This window comes from Orycteropus afer, unplaced genomic scaffold (assembly GCF_000298275.1).
Source record: "Orycteropus afer afer isolate SDZICR_OR568_19922 unplaced genomic scaffold, OryAfe1.0 scaffold00075, whole genome shotgun sequence".
Taxonomy (NCBI): Eukaryota; Metazoa; Chordata; class Mammalia; order Tubulidentata; family Orycteropodidae; genus Orycteropus; species Orycteropus afer.
In genome coordinates, this window is record NW_006921662.1 from 5410113 (window position 1) to 5423548 (window position 13436).

The window sequence follows — 13436 nt, forward strand, 5'->3', positions numbered from 1 at the left end:
GTTTGAACTGCCAGCCTCCTGGTTAGCAGTCAAGTGCTTTAGGAGCTCATACATATATATATATATATATAACCATATATATATATATATATATACACACATATATATGTATAAATAACACCAAAAGTTTGGTGGTTCGAAGCCCCCAGCCACTCCACAGAAGAATGATGGGGCAGTCTGCTTCCATAAAAATGTGCAGCCTTAGAAATCCAATGGGGGTCGCTATGAGTCAGAGTTGACTCAATGGCAGTGAGTTTGGATTTTGGATGTTCTATTAGCTTCTGATGTGAGCTAAGCAAATATGATTTTAACTCTTTCACATGTCAAGATTGTTTAATTAAATTCAGTAATATCCATTTAAGCTTTTCAAAGTTTATTTATATGTATTAAAATTGTGTTGAAATACAAAGACATACCTTTAAATCTCTAGATTTTAATCTGTAGATTGATCTATCAGAAAACCAAGCTCAAAGATGAAATAACAGGTTTTAAGGGTTGTTTCAAATACCTTGCAAAGTCATTATTTTTGCACAGTTGCCTCCTTCCACCGTCATCTCAGTTTAAAAGTTTACAGGTGGCTCAGCCCTTTCCACAAAGCCCAGGACAAGGAATCCTTTCATATACCTGTCAGATGGAATCAACACTTTTCCAGATCCCTCAAGTGCCTGATGACCATGCCAGGGGTGTTATATTCTTTCCAGAAAATATTTTAGGAAGAAAAATAACCTCTATGTCAATATACCATGTAGTAGCAATGACAGCAAATGATTCAAAACTCTCCCAGAACAGGTTTTATACTATTTATACTATTCTGTCCCTCCTAAAAAAGTATTTCAATACAAAAGAACTAATGTGTGTGTCTTGCACTGGGTTTGATAGAAGAATGTTTTAATGCCTTTTTTGAGAAATCTACCGATACTTCAGCAAGAACCTTCATGGACACTACAGATTACAGAGGATGGGTGATTGAAAAAGAATTTAAAATGTTAGAAGGTTTACTAGGTCATCAAAGATAAGAGAAGTGGGATAGGATTGAGGGTGGAGAGTCAGCCATGTGTGCAGTTTCTTCTTCACTCTTACTTAACTGAATGAAATGAGGAAAACTAGAGAAAGGTTTAAAATTATCTAACAGATAGTAGCAGAAGTGGTGTCTTCTAAGGCTTACTATCACAAGAGCAAGTGATTTTGCCTCATTTTGACTTGGATTTGAGATCATTGTCCTGGCTTTATGCATACACAATGTATTTTTCACAGAAAGTAGACATTTGCTACTAATTCTAAAATTTTACTTCAGTAAAAATTTTATCTGAAGACAGTATGGCATCTTAGATTGGCTCCTGGAATAGAAAATGAAAACTAGTGGAAAAACTAGAGAAATTCAAATAACATCTGGAATTTAGTTAATAGTAAAGTACAAAGTTTGGTTTCTTAGTTTTGCCAAATTACTAGCATATAAGTTATTAACATGGGAATATGGATTAAGGTATTCAGGAACTCTCTTGTAACACTTGTGTCAATCTAAAATCATTCCAATATAAAATATTTATTAAAAAAAAAAAAAACCTCTGTGCTATCCTTGTCAGTAACCCAAAACCCACTGCCATTGAGTCAATTCCAATTCATAGCAACCCACATAGGGTTTCCAAGGCTATAAACTTTACAGAAGTGGGCTGTAGAAAGCAGACTTTCTACCATGGACTGGCTAGTGAGTTCTAACCACCAACATTTTGGTTAGCACCTGAATGCTTTAACAACTACACGACCAGAGTAACTTTGTCAATAAGTACAGTTATAATAAACTATTCCAAACTAAACTTGTTCCACTCATTCTGCTTTGTAATACACATAAACTATATTAGAGCTCTGGTAGCATAGTGCCTAAGGCACTTGACTGCTCACCAGAAGACTGGAGGTTCAAACCCACCAACCACTCCTCGGAAGGAAGGTTGGGCAATCCTACTTCCGTAGTGATATTGCCTCGGAAACCCAAGGAGGGGTCACTATGAGTTGGGGCCGACTCGATGGCAAACAACAACAACAACAATAGCTAAACTAATAATTCTGAATTGTGCTGCAAGAAGAGGTATTTATAAAAGCATCCAGAATTTCAGTAACCTCATTATTCACTAAGTTATAGATGAAAGAGGATTCATAAAACTGAAGATAAAAATCTAAGTCATAAATTCAAGTAATATTTTTGAAGAGATAGCAATTCAATTAATGGAGATAGTGAGTTTCCAATTTCTTTTAAAAAGTAACTTATGAAAGCAATTGAAACTTATTTTTGTTATGAGTTTCTAAAAGTACAAATTATCAATTTATTTTAATTCAATCAAAATTTACTGACTTTCTGGTAACTTGGGCTCCACTTTATGGTGATTGTGATTTATGATTTGATTGTTCTAGGATTAGATGAATATAACAAGTTATGATACTGAATCTTAATAAGCCAAACTAAACCTAAGTGTTGTTGAGTCAGTTCTGATGCATAGCAACCTTATATGACTGAACATAAATCTTTACATAAGCAGATTGCTACTTCTTCATGAAACAGTTGAGGGGTTTGAACCACCAAACTGCAGTTAACAGCCAAGTGCTTTAACAACTATGCTATCAGAGATCTACAAGTATTTTTCCTTAGTATAAATCTATAGCATGAACCACTGAAAAAATAAAATTGGTATTAAAAACTCCATCAATAATACAGAAAAAGATATTATATGAATTTGCCTTTAAAATCTTTACCCAAATGAATGCCTATTCTACCTGAAGGCAAGAAATTAAATAAATAAATAAGTGTATTAAAATCTAATGAAGTGGTGATTGGGGAAACGATAAAAAAAAAAGACTGATAAACACTGCTAGATACCATCCACAGTACAGTTCTCACAGAAAATGCCCATGAAAGGTCATTATGATCCATCAATGGCATATGCATAATCAACCTACATAATTAATCTTGCTCTTATTTAAAAAGGTATATAGAAAGGACACCTTATAGTCTCCCACAACTGTATATTCCAACATTTAACAAAGTGTATTGCTGGAAAAGTTTTGCTGTACTTAACTTTCCAAATTACTATGCAATTCCATCTTAAAAAAAAAAAAAAAGCAGAGAGCATATCAATATTTTAGAATTGCTAGCATTTTTTCCTCTGTTTGTATAGTGTGAATCAGATACACCCTGAATGAATGAAGAAAATAAATTTACCTCTGCATGGTGACAAACCTACTTCTTTATCACAGACCTAAAGCCTGTCTTGAAACAGCCAATTGTTCTTCCTAACATCACAGTGTTCCTAAAACCAATATAACCAGTTACTATCAAGCCTACTTAAACACATGAGGACCTTGTGTGTGTCAAAGTAGAACCATGATGTTTTCAATGGCTGATTTTTCAGAAGTAGATCAGTAGATCACTAAGCTTCTGGTTGGACTTGAATGCACAATATTTTTGTTGGCAACTAAATAGATTAACCATTTACACCACACAGAGACAGGTAAATTCAATACACATATTTATAAAAATATCGAGAAACATTTACAATAAGATTAAATATGGCTGCCTTGTACTGAGATTTTGACTAGAATATGAATATGTTAAAACAATAAATCTCTCTATGATATCTAATATGGCATAAACTTTAACATTAATAAAAATCCACAACAATATCCCAAAGTAGTTAGCCTATTAGCCAAATTCTGTTGTACAAATTACTTTATTATAAACTTGATAGATTACATATGAGTTTATTTCAGTTCTGTAATTTTTTTTTTTTTTTTTATATTAAGGAAGTTGAGAAATTTAGTTAGACACTAAAATTAGCAAATTACCTTGGATTTTCAATTCTATTAATTGTTCTTCTGTGTTTCTTGGCAAACTCAGAATACTTTGTAAAATTTTGTTGTAACTAAAGTTGAGGAAATATTCTAGGCCACTGGAAATGTCACCAGTGTCATTTTCCAAGCCAGTTTCAAATTGAAAACGTTCATATTTTGTGCACATTTTTGTCACACAATTCCTCCTCAGTGAAATTACAGCAATTCAGATACTTTTTTTTTTACATATATATTAAGGTTACTTGTGGACTTTACTTGTGGTGATTTTTGACAGACTAAGTAAAAATAGACTTTTTAAAAAATGTCCATTTCTTACCCAAGACCATGTATAGGGTTGGCAGACAATGTTTCTACAAGTGTTTTGGTATACTCTGTAAGAATTCCCAGCTATATAGTAGAGCTGATGAGGGACAAGGCTATAGTCACTTCTTGGTCACAGCCAGCTACCAAAGGGGACAGAGTAGTGGCTCAGGACCACAGTTACAGGGGACATCAAGCTCAATTGGCACAAAACAACACAAAACATTGTTCCACATCCTACTTTGGTGAGTAGTGACTGGGATCTTAAAAACTTGGAAGCAGCCATCTAGATGCAACGATGGGTCTCTCCTCATCCAGAGTAAAGAAGAAAGAAGAAAACCAAAGATTTGTGGAAATAATTAGTCCTAGCAACTGGTACACCATGCGATCCACAACCTATACGACTGTGAGACCAGAACTAGATGGTGCCCAGCTACCACTGCCAAGCACTTGGAGGGGGATCTATGTAGGAGATCCTGGATAGAGAGGGAGAACAATGTAGAATAAAAGTCAAAATCATTTGGAAAAAAGGGACCAGGTTTGCTGGTCTGATAGAGCCTGGTGGAACCACTGAGACTATGGCCCCTGGCTGCCCTTCTGGTCTGGAATTGAACTCACACCTGTGACAAACAAAAGATAGGCTTATGAGTTGAACATTACCTGAGATAGACACGCTTTTTGGAGAGAACAATCATGGGAGAAAGAATCACTGTTCATGCACAGGGAGATAGCTCAAAGGGCAGGATTGCATGGAGGGATGAACACAAGGAAGAGGTAACTATGGGAAGGAAGAAGGAGGAGAGTTGTTGCATTGGGGTAAATTGTAGTCATCGCCATGAGACAAAGTATATGTGAACTGCTGTATGGAAAGCGAATTTGCTCCATAAACTTTCACCCAAATCACAATTAAAAAAAAAAAAAATCCATTAAAAAAAAAAAAAAGTTCATTTCTTAAGTTCCAGTAACATGGTGGAATAGGCAAACATATTGCACAGACCCTCTTCAACAAAGAAAATGGGAACCAATCATCACAGATACAGAAGATAATCCTGGAGCTCTGAGTTTTGGAGGGAAGGATACAGAAGTAGACTAAACTCCAACTAGTAGAAGAACCTGCATGAAATCACTGAAAAAGGAGAAAAACAGAGCTGCAGTCTGTCAGCAATCCTGATGGCATGGCCAGCTTGGATATTTCCAAGTGGTGTTAGGACTTAAGAATTAACCTAAAAATCAGTCAGCCATCCAGGGGGCTACAAGGAGGACTGCACTGGATCTAAATACAACAACATCACAATATCTAAGAGATGACAGACCATCATAGTCCACACAAAGAAGCAAGATAAAGTGGTAGAAACAAGGGAGTAGGATACAGACCCAGAACACATCCCTGAGGCAGAAGCAGCATTGGAACTCTCTGATAAGGAATTCAAAAGAATTATATTTAGGTATCTTCAAAAGGTTGAGGGACACACCAAGGAAAACATTGACAAAATTAAAGAAAACACAGACAAAACCCTAGAACAATTTTGGAAGAAAATCCTACAATAAAATGAAAAAATAAATGAAAAATTAGAAATGTTACAAAATCTATAGATAGAAATCCAGAAGATTAATACTAAATTGTCAGAAATAGATAACACATTGAAAGGGCAAAGGTGTAGAATTGAATCGATGGAAAACAGAATTAATGAAATTGAAGACAGATACCTGAATACTTCTTTGGAAAGGGATCAATCAGAAAAAAGATTAAAACAAAATGAAGAAAGCCTAAGGTTCATGTGGAATACCATCAAAAGGAATAACCTATGTGTAATTGGAATTTCAGACCTGGAAAAGAAAAAGAAAACCACTAAGAAAATTGTCCAAAATTTGTTGGAAGAGCTTCCATGATATGATGAAAGATGTGAATATACCCATTCAGGAAGTCCAGTGAACCCCAAACAAATAGGCCTCAAAAGAAAGTCACCAAGACATATCATCATTAAACTCATCAAAACCAAAGAAAAAGAAAGAATCCTGAAAGCAGCATGGGAAAAACAAAAAGTTACCTACAAAGACCAACCAATAAAAATAAGTTCTGATTTCTCAGCAGAAACCACGCAAACGAGAAGGCAATGAATAATGTATATTAAAGCCTGAAAGAGAAAATTTTCCAAACAAAAATCATACACCCAGCAAAATTGTCCCTCAAATATGATGGTGAAATTAAGAGATTCCAGACAAGCAGAAATTAAGGAAATTTGTTAAAACCAGACCAACCTTACAAGACATAGCAAAGGGAGTCCTTTGAACAGAAAACCAATAATAGCAAACAACAACTGACCATTAATACACAAGATGGCATAACCCAGAAACTAACAGAACTATGGAAGTATCCAAAGTAAAATGATCTTACAAGATTGTAAACAAGAAATCAGAGACATCAATTGGGAAATGAGGACAACTATAATTCAAAAAGAGGGAAAAAATAGTGTAGTTATAGAACTTCTAAACGGTGAGGAAGTCAAGAGAGTTGCAAGATAGAATGGACTGCTCAAACTTGGGGAGAAAATTATAAATTTTCTTTATAAATTATAAATACAGGGTAGCCTCAAAGAAAAATGATAAACCTTCCTACTACAATAAAAAAGAGGACAAACACAAATATTTAGCAAATACTAAAACAATAGCAACAAAGAAAGTGATAACATGATTCATAAACATAATGAGCTCAGCACAGAAAATTATAAAGAAACCAGGAACACCAGGGAAAAACACATAACAAAATGACAGCAATCAATTCATACCTGTCCAAAATTACACTGACTGTCAATGGATTAAATGCATCGCTCAAAAGACAGAGAGTTGCAGACTTAATAAGAAAACATAACCCATCAATATGTTGTCTACAAGAGATACACCTTAGAGACAAAGACAAAAATAGACTAAAAATCAAAGGTTGGAAAAAGATACATCAAGCAAATGTCAACCAAAAAAGAGCAGGAGTGACAATATTAATTTCTGATCAAACTAACTTGAAGATAAAAACCACCATATGAGACAAGGAAGGATATTATATAGTGATTAAAAGATCAATTGAACAAGAAGATATAACCATAATAAATATGTATGAAAGAGCCCCAAAATACACAAATCAGACTTTAAAAGAGTTGAAAAGGCAAATAGATGACTCCACAGTCATAGTGAGAGACTTTAATACACCACTTTCAAAGAAAGATAGAAATACTGGAAAGAATCTCAACAAAGGTGCAGAAGAGCTAAATAATATGATTCACCAGCTTGACCTTATAGACATCTACAGAGCACTTCACTCAACAATAACAATATATACATTCTTTTCCAGTGCACATGGAACATTTTCCATGATAGACTATGTGTTAGGCCATAAAGCAAGCCTTAGTAAATTTAAAAACATTGACATATGCAAAGCATCTTCTCAGATCACAATGGTATCAAATTAGAAATCAAAAATAAGGAAATCAACAGAAAAAGAGCAAACACATGGAAACTGAACAACACTGTCCTCAAAACTGACTGGATAAGAAAAATAAAATATCAAATTAAAAAATTCCTTGACACAAAAGAGAATGAAAACACAACATACAAAAATCTTTGAGACACAGCAAAACCAGTGATCAGAAGCCAATTTACAGCAATAAATGCACATACCAAAACAGAAGAAAGAGCCAAAATTGACATCTTAATTAACCAACATCTGCAACAATTAGGAAAAGAACAGCAAGAAAAGCCTACAGTCACCAGAAGAAAAGAAATCGAGCAGAACTCAATGAAACAGAAAATAGAAAGACAATAGAAAAATCAACAAGACTGGAAGCTGATTTTTTTAAAAGATTAATAAAACTGACAAACCCATGGAAATTTAACAAAGGAAAAGAGGAAGAGAATACAAATAACATGAATAAGAAACAAAATGGGTGACATCACAACAGAACCAACTGAAATAAAAAGGATAATATGAAGAAATGTACCCCAACAAATTTGAAAATCTAAAAGAAATGGACAGATTTCTAGTAACACATGATTTACCTAAACTAACCTAGTCTGATGTGGAAAAGTTGAACAGATCCATAGCAAAAGAAGAAATTGAATAGTTCATAAAAAAAATTACCAAAAAAAAAGGTCCTGGACCAGAGAGTTTCAACAAATAATTCTACCAAACATTCAGAGAAGAACTGACACCAATCCTACTCAAATTATTCCAAAACATACAAAAGAATGAAATCCTCCCTAATTCATTTTATAAAGCAAACATAACACACATGATCATATCAATTGATGTAGAAAAGCCATTTGATAAAATCCAACACCCATTCCTGATCAAAACTCTCAGAAAAATAGGAATAGAAGGGACATTCCTCTACATAATAAAGGTCAGCTGTGCAAAACCAACAGCCAACATTATTCTCAATGGAGAGACTGAAGCCACTCCCCTTGCTAACAGGAACCAGACAATGATGGCTTCTATCACCACTTCTATTTAACATTGCATTGGAAGTCCTAGGCAAGATAATAAAGCAAAAAAGAGAAATCAAAGGCATCTAAATTGCTAAGGAGGAAGTCAAACTACCTCTGTTTGCTGATGATATGATCTTATTACATCAGGATGACAGAGCAGAGTAGCAGCCAGGCATCCAGGTAAGGGGGAGGGGGAGGGACCTCCACCAACCAGGAAAGCTGGGTAAAGAGAAGCCAGAGGTGAGGACAGAGCAGTCCAGCAGCCAGGCATCCATGTAAGGGGAGGAAGGGACACAGGCCCCACCCCCACAAACCAGGAAAGCAGGGGGAAGAGAACCCAGAGGAGATGACAGAGCAGAGCAGCCCCAGGGATATGAGTCAGGGGTGGGTGAAGAGGTTTTGAACAGCTAAAGGAGACAAACTTGTCTGTCAGTTTGTCATTCAATTTTGGCTTATGTGTTGCTGTGAGGGTTGAGGCTGTGCCATTGGTGTTTCAAGTGCCAGCAGGGTTGCACATGGTGCACAGGTTTCAATGCAGCTTACAGACTGAGACAGACTAGGAAGAAGGAAGAGCCATCCACTTCTCAAAGAATTGGCCAAGGAAAACCTTATGAATAGTAGAGAAACATTGCCTGATACATTATTGTGCAAGTTTGTGAATAGCCCAGAAATATTATCTGATACAATGCAGGGCGACAAGCCCCACAGGTCAGAAAGCTTTCAAAATATGAGTAGGAAAGAGCTGCATCATCAGAGTAGAACCAACCTTACTGATATGGATTGAGTAAAGAGTTTGAGACCTCCATTTGCTGATGTAGCATGACTCAAAGTGAGGAGAAACAGCTACAAACATCCATTAATAACAGGAACATGGAATGTACAAAGTATGAATCTAGGAAAATTGGAAGTAGTCAAAAATGAGATGGAACACATAAAGACTGATATCCTAGGCATTAGTGAGCTGAAATAGACTGGTTTGGGACATTTTGAGTCAGACAACCATATGAACCACTATGTTAGGAATGACAGTTTAAAGAGGAATGGCGTGGCAATCATCATCACAAAGGATGTTTCAAGATCTGTCCTGAAGTACAATGCTGTCAATGATAGGATAATATTCATATGCCTACAAGGAAGAACAGTTAATATGACTCTTATTCAAATTTATGCACCAACCACCAAAGCAAAAGATGAGGAAATTGAAGATTTTTTATCAACTTCTGCAGTCTGAAGTTGACCAAATGTGCAATCAAAATGTGTTAATTATCACTGGTGACTGGAATGTAAAAGCTGGAAACAAAGAAGAATCACCAGTAGCTGGAAAATTTGGCCTTAGTGACAGAAATAATGCTGGATAGCACATGATAGAATTTTGCAAGATTACCAACTTATTCAATGCAAATACCTTTTTCAACAAAACAAATGGTGGATATACACATGGACTTTGACAGATGGAGTGCACAGGAATCAGACTGACTATGTAAGTGACAAGAGGTGATGGAAAAGCTCAGTATCTTCACCTGAAACCAGGCCTGGAGCTGATTGTGGAATAGACCACCAACTGCTCATATGAAAGTTCAACTTGAAGTTGAAGACAATTAAAACAAGTCCACGAGAGCCAACATATGATCTAGAATATATCCCTCCTGAACTTAGAGACTGTCTTAAGAATAGATTTGATGCATTGAAAATCAGTGACTGAAAACCAGATGAACTGTGGGATGACATAAAGAACATCATCCATGAAGAAAGCAAGAGGTCACTAAAAAGACAAGAAAAGAAGACCAAAATGGATGCCAGAAAAAACTCTGAAACTTGCCCTTGAGTAGAGAGTAGCTAAAGCAAATGGAAAAAAATGATGAGATAAAAGAGCTGAACAGAAGATTTCAAAGAGCAGTTTGAGCAGACAAAGCCAATTACTATAATGAAATGTGCAAAGACCTGGAGTTAGAAAAACAAAAAGAAAGAAAATGCTCGGCATTTCTCAAGCTGAAAGATCTGAAGAAAAAAAATAAAGCCTTGAGTTACAATATTGAAAGATTCTATGGGCAAAATATTGATTGATGAAGGAAAACTCAAAAGAAGATGGAAGGAATATGCAGAGTCACTGTACCAAAAAGAATCATTTCAATGTTCATCATTTCTGGAGGTAGCATATGATCAAGAACCAATGGTATTAAAGGAAGAAGTCAAAGCTTCACTGAAGGAATTGGTGAAGAACAAGGCTCCAGGAATTGGCAGAATACCCATTGAGATGTTTCAACAAACAGATGCCCCACTGGAGGCACTCTCTTGGTTATGCCAAGGGATTTGAAAGATAGCTACCTGGCCAACTGACTGGAAGAGATCCATATTTGTACCCCTTCCAAAGAAAGGTGATCCCGCAGAATGTGAAAATTATTGAACAATATCATTAATATTGATGCAAGTAAAATTTACTAAAGATAATTCAAAAACAGTTGCAGCAGTATATTGACAGAGATCTTCCAGAGGTGCAGGCTGGATTCAGAAGACAACATGGAACAAAGGATATCATTGTTGATGTCAGATGGATCTTGGCTCAGAGCAAAGAATACCAGAAATATGTTTACTTGTGTTTTATTGACCATGCAAAAGCACTTGATTGTGTGGATCAGGACAAATTGTGCATAACATTGAGAAGAATGGGAATTCCAAAACATTTGATTGTACTCATGAGGAACCTGTATGTAGACCAGGAGGCTGTCATTCAAACAGAACAAGGGGACACTGCATGGTTTAAAAATCAAGAAAGGAGTGTGTAAGGGTTGTATCATTATATCCTTTCACCATAGTTATTCAATCTATACACTGAGCAAATAATCCGAGAAGCTGGACTATATGAAGAAGAACATGGCATGAGGACTGAAGGAAGATTCATTAACAACCTGTGATACACTGACGACACAACTTTGCTTGCTGAATGTGAGGATGACTTGAAGCACTTACTGATAAAGTTTGAAGAATACAGTCTGCAGCATGGATTACATCTCAATATAAAGAAAACAAAAATTCTCACAACTTGACCTATGAGCAGCATCACAATAAATGGAGAAAAGGTTGAAGTTATCAAAGACTTCACATTGTTTGTTCTACAATCAATGCCAATGGAAGAAGCAGTCAGGATATCAGACGACGTATAGCACTGGGCATGTCAGCTACAAGGGACTTCTTTCAAGTGCTGAGGAGCAGATATGTCTCCTTGAAGACTAAGGTGTGTCCGACACAAGCTGTGGTAATTTCAATCACCTCATACGCATGTGAGAGCTGGACAATGAATAACAAAGACCAAAGAAGAATTGATGCTTTTGAGATGTGGTGCTGGTGAAGCATGCTGAAAGTACCATGGACTGCTAAAAGAACTAACAAATCTGTCCCAGAGGGAGTACAGCCAGAAAGTCCTTAGAAATGAGAATAGCTAGATTTTGTCTCATTTACTTTGGTCATGTTGTCAGAAGGGACCATTCCCTGGAGAAGGGTGTCATGCTTGGTAAGGTGGAGGGTCATCGAGGGAGGGGGAGGCCCTCAACCAGATGCATTGACACAGTGGCTGTGGCTATGGGGTCAAGTACAGCGGGAACCACAGAGCTGGTGCATCAATGGGCAGTGTTTCATTCTGCTGTTCATAGGGTTGCCATGAGTCTGAGGCAACTCAATGGCATATAACAACAACAACAACAACAACATAATCTTATACATAGAAAACCCAAGAGACTCAGTAATAACTCTACTGGAACTAATTGAGAGATTTAGCATAGTGGCAGGACACAAGATTAGCATCCAAAAATCAGTTGGATTCCTCTACACCAGCAAAGAGCTTGCTGAAAAAGAAATAAGGAAATCAATACTATTTACAATAGCTACCAAAAAAATAAATTACTTCAGAATATATCTTACCAGGGACACAAACAACCTGTACAAAGAAAACTATAAAAGACTACTTCAAGAAAACATGAGATGTACATAAATGGAAGAATATATCATACTCATGGATAGGAAGATTGAACACTGTGAAAATGTCAATTCTACCCAAAGCAATCTACACATTCAATGCAATCCCTATCCAGATCCCATCAACACTCTTTAAGGCTATGGAAAAGCCAATCACTAACTTTATATGGAAAGGAAAGTGACCTCAAATGAGCGAATAACCATTACAGAAGAACAAGCTAGATTCAAAATGGAGTCTCATTGGTAATCACCATGCTATTTCCCTCTAGCATCTTACTGCTTGAAAAACTAGGTACAGCAGTTTGAATTCGGGATTTTGGTGCTCTGAACAGCTCACTGAGTCGAAGTGCACCAAACTCAGAGGAGTAGAATGAGAGGAATGATACAGAGAAAGAAACTAAAGATCTACCCTGCAGGACGCACACAGGCAGCCAAGAAAGGCCATTAGAGACTTCCCTGGGGGAGTGACCAGCAGGTGAGAATGGCCATCCGAGACCTCCCTGGGTCAAGGCAGAAGACACTCCATATCAGCATACCAGTGACCACACCAGCATACCAGCAATCACCCCAAGGATCTACCTTCAGCTCCTGATTTTATCGGTAACTTAGGTTGGCTAGGTGCAAACAGGCACAACCAGCACCACTGAAACTCAAGCAAAGACCCCATTGGTGCTCCAGGAAGGTGGGATCGCCCTCCCCTCAGCAGGTCACTGAATAGGCTTAGGTCAGCTTAGTGGCACTGAGAGGTCTCTGCTTGATTTTATCACTAATATTGGGACCACAGATTACTAGCAGGCACTCTCCCGACTCCAACGTACCTGAAAGCAAGCATATCTTTGGCACTGCAGGTG